General features: G+C 36.7%; 1 protein-coding gene across 5 annotated transcripts in view; it reads right to left on the bottom strand.

The window, feature by feature from the left end:
- Positions 1-9,040, bottom strand: part of Cep83 (centrosomal protein 83) — a 123,016-nt gene that overhangs the window by 83,180 nt on the left and 30,796 nt on the right. Inside the window, exon 1 of one of the 5 annotated variants that reach the window (XM_048803900.1) lies at positions 3,048-3,066. The exons of the other annotated variants lie outside the window; for them this stretch is intronic. The gene's annotated coding sequence lies outside the window, so the exon portion shown is untranslated. Of the gene's footprint in view, positions 1-3,047; positions 3,067-9,040 lie in introns of those variants that run through there. 5 annotated transcript variants of the gene reach the window in all.

Genomic DNA, 9,040 nt, shown 5'->3' with positions numbered 1-9,040 from the left:
AAAAAAAAAAAAAAAAAAAAAAAAATATATATATATATATATATATATAAAGGGCTGGAGATTCAGTGGTAGAGCACTTGCCTAGCATGGATGGGTTCAATCTCCAGTACTTAAAAAAAAAAAAAATTTTTTTTTTGAACAGAAAATACTTCAGAGCAAGGAAAGTCTTAGGGATAAGAGAAATACTGCCTAACAACATAGCATCACGAGGCAAAAACTGACAGAGCTGCAAGGATGAATAGATTAATCCACTATTAATAGTTTTATACTTCAACAATACCAGTTAGAAATGAACAAATTTGGGGCTAGGGTTGTGGCTCAGAGGTGGAGCACTGGGTTTGATATTATGTCCATTTACAACTAAAAAAACAAAATTAAAAACACTATCTTTAAAAAAAAAAAGAAATGGACAAATTCATTAGGCAAAATATCTGCAATTACTCAGTGAAACTAAACAATACCACCATCCAACTTAATAAAATGGACATTTACAGACTATTTCTCCAACAACAATGGAAGATATATTCTTCTCAAGCATACATGGAACATTCACTAAAACAGAACACATTCTAGGCCATAAAACACAAGTTTTTAAAAATGGTAATCATACAGTGTTGATTCTAAGAACACAATGGAATTATACTAACCATCAACAACAAAAAGATACCTGGAAATCTGAAAATAACTGGAGATTAAGCAATATGCTTCTAAATAACACACAGGTCAAAGAAAAAATTACAAGAGATATTTTAGAGTATTTTAACTAAATGAATACACAACTTATCAAATTTGTGGGATGCAGTGAAAACAGCATTTAAGAGAGGAATTTAAGTTTTGAATAAAATAATCAAAATTAATCATCTAAGTCTCTTAGGAAGCTAGAAAAAGAAAAGCAAAGTCTAAGAACAGAAGAAAAGCATATTAACGTCAAATACAAAAGAAAAATGATGAAAATTATATTATAAACTGAGAAAAGGAAGTCAACAGAGAAAAAAGAAAACCAATGAAACCTGGAGCTGATTCTTCAAAAAGATAGAATTCTAGCTTGGCTAAGAAAAAAGGAAAGAACACAAATTATTAATGTTAGAAATTAGAGGAGACATCACTAGAAATCCCATAATTTTTGTTTGGTTTGGTTTTCTTAAAAGGAGGAAGGCTTTATTTTGGCTCATGGTTTTAGAGGTTCAATCAATGGTAGGATGATTCCATAGCTCCTGGGCAAAGGTAAGGCAGAACACCATAACATAAGGGTGTGGTGGAGGAAAGCTGCTCAGGACAAGGCTGGCAGGCAGCAGAGACAGCTCTAGGCACCAGGGACAAAATATAAAACCTAAAAGGCACACTGACCTACTTCTTCCAGTCACACCCTACCTGCCTACAGTTACCTACCCGGTTAATCCATGAGCAACCTAACCTCATGAATTAGGTTAGAGCTCTCATAACCTAATCACCTAACCTCTGAACATTCTTGCATCAACTTACACATGACCTTTAGGGAGACATCACATAATTCAAACCATAACATTCCACCCAGGGCCCCCAAAAACCTCTTTAAAAAAAAAGAAAGAAATACAATGAATAATTCCATGACTACAAATTTAGTAATTAAATAAAATGGACCATTTATTTGAAAGACAATATGCAAAAACTTACAGAAGAAAAAATAGACAAACTAAGTCTATATATGTTAAAGAAACTGAGTCAATAATTAATAACCATTTAAAACAGAAAGCACCAAGCCCAGATGGGCTTGCCAATAAATTTACCAAAGATTTTGGAAGGAATTATACCAACTCCATTATCCTTTTCAGAATATAGAAAAGGGAATGCTTCTGAACTCATTCTACAACAGCAGTATGACCCTAACACCAAAATCAGGAAAAGGTACAAGAAATCTATAGACCAGTATCACTCATGAAAACAAACACAAAAAATTCTTAACAAAATAGTAGCAAACCAAACCCAATAATGTATAAAAAAAAAATTATTCACCACAACTAAGCAGGATTTATCCCAGGTGTGCAAAGTCAGTTCCACATTTAAAAATCAATTAATGCAATCCATTACATCAACAGATTAACTCATGTGATCATATCAAACACACAAAAAGTATGTGACAAAATCCAATATCCACATGTAATAAAAATCATCAGAAAAGTAGGAATAGAGGAGAACTTTCTCAACATGATAAATAACAATTACAAAAAAACCTACAGCTATCATTTAACAAGTGAGACACTCAAAGCTTCCCCACTAATATCAGAAATAAGGTAAGGATATCCTCCCTCATTACTGCTTTTCTACATCATTCTGGAAGTCCTAGCTAATGCAATAAGCAATAAAAAGCACAGAGATGAGGAAGAATGAAATGTGAGTGTATTTTTCACAGATGACATCATCTTCCATATAGAAAATCTGAAGAAAAATGACAAAAATAGTGTGGAATATGATATGTCAAGAAATTTGTAATGTTTTGAACAACCCACAATAAAAAATTAAAAATAAAAAAAATAAAAAAATTAAAAAAATGACAAAAATAAATAAGTGAAGAAAAAGACAAAAGAAGAAAACTCCTGCAACTAATAAGCATTACAGCACAACTGCGGTATTCAAGGTTAATATACTGAAGTCAATCAATCACTTTCCTATATATCAACAATGAACAACAGAATTTGAAATTAAAAACAAACCATTTAGACACACACACACACACACATATAAAATTCTGATGAAAGAAATCAGAAGTAAATAAATGGAGATATTCCATGTTCATGGATAGGAAGACTCAATATTATTAAGATGTCAGTTCATCCCATATAGATCAAAGGAACAGGTGAGAATCCAGAAACAGATTCACATGATCCACGAATGTGAAAAACTTTTGCTCTGTGAAAGATACAACCAAAAAAATAAGACAAGCCACAGACTAGGAGAAATTATTTGCAAAAGATGCATCTGATAAAGGACTATTATCCAAAATAAACAAAGAATTCGTAAAATTCAACACTGAAGAAAATTTAAAACTCACCAGGTTTGGTGGAACGCACCTGTAATCCCAGTAACTTGGGAGGCTAAGGCAGGAGGATTGTAAATTCAAAGTCAGTCTCAGCAACTTAGCAAGACTCTGTCACAGAATAAAAAATAAAAAGGGGTGGGAATGTAGCTCAGCGGCAGAGTGCCCCTGGATTCAATCCCTAGAAAACGTAAGAAATAAAAAATAATAAATGAATTTTTTTCAAAATTTTAAAATGGGCAAGACCTGAACCAAAACTTCACCAAAGAACAAATGCAGGTGGTAAATAATCATAGTTTGAAAAGACGCTCAACATTATATGTCATTAGAGAATTGTAAACTAACACCACAGACAAAGCTCTTAGAATGGGAAAAATTGAAAACACTGGCAACACCAAATGTTGATGAAGATGTGGAGGAAGGGGCCAGGGTTGTGGCTCATTAGTAGAGTGCTTGCCTAGCATGCATGAGGCACTGGGTTTGATCCCTGGCACTACCTAAAAATAAAAACAAATAAAATAAAGGTATTGTGTCCATCTACAACTAAAAAACATTATTAAAAAAAAAAAAGATGCAGAGCAAGAGGAATTTGTTCATTACTATTGAAAATGTAAAATGGTAACAGTCACTTTGGAAGACAGTTTGGCAGTTTCTTACAAAATTAAACACTCTCATATTACAAGACCTAGCAATCATGTTCCTAGGAATTTAGGCTGAATGAACTGATATGAACTGAAAACATATATACACATGAAAACCTGCATACAATTTTATAACAACTTTAATTCTAACTGCAAAAACTGGGAAGTTTTTGTCCCTCTATAGGTGAATTGAAAAACTATGGTACATCCATGCAATAAAATATTCAGTCTAATTGCAAAAACTGGGAAGTTTTTGTCCCTCTATAGGTGAATTGATAAACTATGGTGAATCCATGCAATAAAATATTCAGCACTAAAAAGGAATAAACTATAGATTCATGAATAGACATGGAGGAACCTTAAATGCATATTACTAAGTAAGAAAGCCAGCCTGAAAAGCTAGATATAGTAAGAGTCGAACTATATGATATTCTAAAAAAAAGAAAATTACAGAAACAATTTTTAAAAATCAGAAGTTATAAGAGAGGGAGGGAGGAAGGGAAGGATAAATTGGTGGAGCACAAAGGATTTTTAGGGTAGTGAAACTATACTGTATGACATAATGGCAGATACATGCCTAAACACGATTGTTGAAACCCACAGCACACATGACACCAAAAGTGAACCCTAATGTAAATTATGAACTTTGGTCAATAATAATATGTCAATCTAATCCTACCAATTATAACCAATTATGTTTGTTAGCATTCCATTGTTGTGACAATAAACTCAAGAAAAATGAATCTAAAAGGAAGAAAGTTTTTTTTGGCTCACAGTTTCAGTCCATGGTCACTTAGCTCCATTGTTTCTGGGCTTGTGGTAAGGCAGGACATCATGTCAGAAGGGCATGGCAGAAAAAAGCTGCTTACCCCATGGAAGCCAGAAAAGTGGGGGTGGGGGTGGTTTAAAAATAAGGGAGGGAGAAAGGGAAAGAGAGTAACTGGAGACCAAACCTTCCACACAAAAGTTTTTAGGGAACATTCCAGATTCAAACTATAACACCAATGTAATACTCTAGTGTAGAATACTGATATCAGGGGAAGCTGTGCATATGTAGAGACAGGTTATACAGGAATTATTTGTACTTTCCATTCAATTTTATTGTGAAGCTAAAACTGCTTTAAAAAATAATAAGTCTATTAAAAGGGAGCGTTAGAAAGAAGGGAAAAAAGAGTACATGACAGGAACTACAGATGATCTAGTGTCTAAAATATTTACTATCTTTTTATTCTTAATAATAAACATCTGCCAAATCCTTCTCTAGGATAACCATTAAACATGCTAAAGGTTAGAGAAAAATAGAATTAATCAAGGCAGGTTTCTCAATCTCAGCACAATTGGCATTTTAAAGAATATAATTCTTTGCTGTAGGGCTGTCTTGTGCATCCTAAGATATTCAACAACAAGATGCCTGTAACACCACTCTCCCTAGTTGTTGTGAAAGTCAAAATGTCTCCACATGTTACCATAAGTGACCTATCATCCCCACCGTCTATTGAGAACCAATGATCTAAAACAAGAAGGAAGAAATATAATTTTAGTCAGCTTTTTCGCTGCTGTGACCAAAATACCTGACAATAACAATTTTATAAGAGGTAAAGTGTATCTGGGGCTCACAGTTTCAGAGGTCTCAGTCCACAGACAACTGGCTCCATTGCTCTGGGTCAGACAGAGGTGATGCAAAACATCATGGCAGAAAGATGTGGCAAAGGAAAGCAGCTCAGGACCTGACAATCAGGAAGCAGAGAAAGCATTCTGCTCACCAGGGACAAAAGAAAATATATACCCAAAAGCCACAACCCAGTGACCTATCTCCTCCAGCCACATCCTACATGCCTACAGTTACTGCCCAGGTAATCCCTAACAGTGTATTAATGCACTGATTAGGTTAAGGCTCTCATAACCCAATCATTTCACCTCTGAACTTTCTTGAATTGAGCTTTTGGGATGCAACTTATATCTAAACCATAACAAGAAGGAACTTAAAACAACAGGAAAATAAGACACAGTAATACAGTAGATTTAAACAAACATCAGTAATTGCATTAATATACACAGAATAAATACCTCAAATAAAAGATAAATTTAAAGGAAAAAACAAAGCTTGATAATATATACTCTTTTTTAAATTTTTTTTTAGTTGTTGATAGAATTTTACCTTATTTATATGTGGTACTAAGAATCGAACCCAGTGCCTCACACATGCCAGGCAAGTGTGCTACCACTGAGCCATAACCCCAGCCCCAATATGTACTCTTTTATAGGAGTTTTTTATACTTAAGACATAAGGGGTAAGGAAGGGTTCAAGGAAAAATATACCATAAACACTAATCAAAAGACAGATGGTAGAGCTATATTAGCAACAGATAAAAGATTTTAAGGCAAAAAAAAAAAAACACTACTAAAGGTGACAAAAGTCGTTTTAATAATAAAGGTTTAATGCACCAGAAAGAATTGATAATTTTAAATTTACATACACTTAGTACAGCCACTAACTATATACATTGTTTGAACTACAATAAATTCACAAGTATAGGGTGAGAATCTAGTCACTACTCTTGGTAGCTAATATAAAAAGCAAATAAGATAAAACAGTAAGTACACATACAATTTAAACAATGAAATTAACCATCCTGACTAAATGACATATAAGAAACTGTACCAAATAACTATACAATATACATTCCTCAGAAGCATATATACAACACTATAAATAAGGAACACAAGCTGGATCTTAAAATCTTCAATAACTGTTAAAAGATCAGAATTGTACAGAATGTGGGGGCTGGGGTTGTAGTTCAGTGGTAGAGCGCTTACCTAGCACATGCGAGGCCCGGGGTTCAATTCTCAGCACCACATAAAAATGAATAAATAAAAAATAAGTGTTTAAAAAAAACAATTGTACAGAATGTGTTCACTAACTACAATGCAACTAAACCAAAACTCAATACATAAAGATAACTAAAAAGCTATGTATCTTTACAAAGTAAACAATACATTTCTAAATGTGAATTAAAGAAAAGGTCCCAAGAGAAAGTAGAAAATATCCACAACTAAATGAAAATTGATACTACATATTAAAACTTAAAGACTTCAGCTTCTAGGAAAATAGAGTAGTTATTTGTGTATTTCCCTATTTCACCCAATAATACAACCCAAAGTCCTAGGTTATATATTTACATAAGAAGATTATCAAATGGACAGGCAGTCCAGCTAAAAACCTCACGGTGTAAGAATAAACACAGTGCTCAGATCCATAACTTCGTTTCCCACGTATCTCAACTTGGAGCTAAAGAAGCTGGTTTTCAGGAAAAAAACAATAAACTTTGCTCTCTGGTTAGAGGTACAAGGAAGGGGAAGCCTTGTAGCAAGATAGAAAAAAATTTAGACAACTACATTCTACTCTATCCAGTACTACAGAAAAAGAAAAGAAAACTACACAGCTCTACCCCTATTGGCAGAAGCAAAGACCAAGTAAGGAGGCCAGGCCTTGACCCCTGCCGGGCTACAACAAAGTATCCCAATAATCTGGAGGGAAGTGTACAGAGGACCAAGTAGACAGTGAGAACTTTCATGTTCATTGAGCACTATGAAGTGCCATGTACCTGCAATGTCAGCAAAGGACACACCAGAAACCTGAACTTTCGCCCCCACTAGAAGTAAGAAAGAGCACCTACCTCTCAACCGGCACAAGTACGGCCACAGAAGTGGAAAGTTAAGACAGGCACCATTATCTCAGTGACAATAAGTCTACCTTCATCAGGGCATGAGTGGAGGGAGATCACAATAGGCAACCAGAGCTCCAAGTTACCCAGAAAAATGATGAAAACACCCCCCAACTTAGGTGTCAACAGAGGCCAGTTGGGAAACCTGGACTTCTATCCCATCTGATAATAATGAGGTAGGATTTCTCCTTTTCCCCTGCCAGAGCAGGGTGAAAACCTCCATTAAAACAGAAAGCTTAATTAGGTTCAACCATTTTATAACACAATAGCCCACACTTGCAAGTTTCAACAGAAAACCACAAATCATACTGTGAATAAACATTTTTAATTCAATGAAAAAAGAGAGACATGGTGGTGCACACCTGTAAACCTGTGGCTCAGGAGGCTGAAACAAGAGGATTACAAGAAGGCTATCTCGAACATGGCGGAGGGCACGGAGGTATCAAGTCTCTGACCTCTCCAGCTACGCGGGCATAGGGAGTCTTAAATCGTCTAAATGCTGTTTGCTCAAGATCACTAGGCATTGCTGAGCTAACGTGGATCTGGAGCGAATAGCCTGCTCCTCTCAGAACACACACCGAGCCCGTAGCGGCCGAATTCAGGGTCCCATTCGCCTGCGTCTCACAGACAAACTGCTCTGGCGCAGTGCTAAACAAACCCGCGGAAACTGCTTGTTGGTCCTGGTCCTGCCGAATCCTGTGGAGGTAAATACCAACTGAGCCTTCATAGGCAGTGGCAACAGGATTGAGACGGGGCTTGGGAGGGCTGGTCAGGAACCACCCGTTGCTTTGGTCACCCAGCAAAGGGAACGAAATGCTGCCATTAGCATGGGATACCAACATGGCAGAGAACTGATGTCATCAGAATGCGGAGGAGGAGATAACTTCATTGAAACCAACAGCGGCAGGTGTGTAACCCCCTAGCCCCCCCCTCCACACAGCAGGGAAACCTCAAGGGCCCCTCCCAGCTCTCCTGAGAGCGTGATAGTCAGACTGAGGGATTCAGGAGTGGCGTGGGACCCGCGGCGCGGGACACCCCCCCCCAACCGCTCCCACCAGCGCAGACAACTGAGGTCTCTTGCACCAGCTCCCGGGGGTGTGGCTACCAGAGGGCAAGCAAAATACGCCGAGGGCTATCAGCCCCAAGCTCCACAACCTTAGGGGCTGAGGGATTGGCAAGCAGGGAGAGTGTGCCCAGTCGTTCAAGAAAAAAGGGCTCCCGTGAGCAGCAGACCTGGCGCGTAACCAGTATTGTGGTGAGCCGTCACCTATGAACGGGGCCAGTGGCGAGGTGACTAGACACAAGAAATGGCACAAGGCACTCATGAGTGGAGACCCGCCCAGTCGGGGAGGAGGAGCTGCTGCACAGTGATTGGTTCCCGCGCACTGAGAGGAGAAGCTTGGCCCAGTGGGCACAGCTCCACCTACTGGAAGAGAAGTTAATCGAACTCTAAGACTGCATTTTTTAAATTTATTTTTTATTTTTTTTTAATTTTAATTTTTTTTCTTTTTTAATTTTTTAAAATATTTTTTGTATTATTTATTTATTTTTTACTATCACTTTTTTGATTTTTTTTTTATTTTTTTCTTTTTTATTCTCTATTTTTTTCTTTTGTCTTTTCATTTCTTTTCAATTTCCTTATTCCCCTTTCCTTGAATTCT

The sequence above is a fragment of the Marmota marmota genome, unplaced genomic scaffold (genome assembly GCF_001458135.2).
Source record: "Marmota marmota marmota unplaced genomic scaffold, marMar, whole genome shotgun sequence".
NCBI classification, from domain to species: Eukaryota; Metazoa; Chordata; class Mammalia; order Rodentia; family Sciuridae; genus Marmota; species Marmota marmota.
The sequence above is the reverse complement of the archived record's forward strand: the minus strand, read 5'-3'. Positions and strand labels throughout refer to the sequence as shown.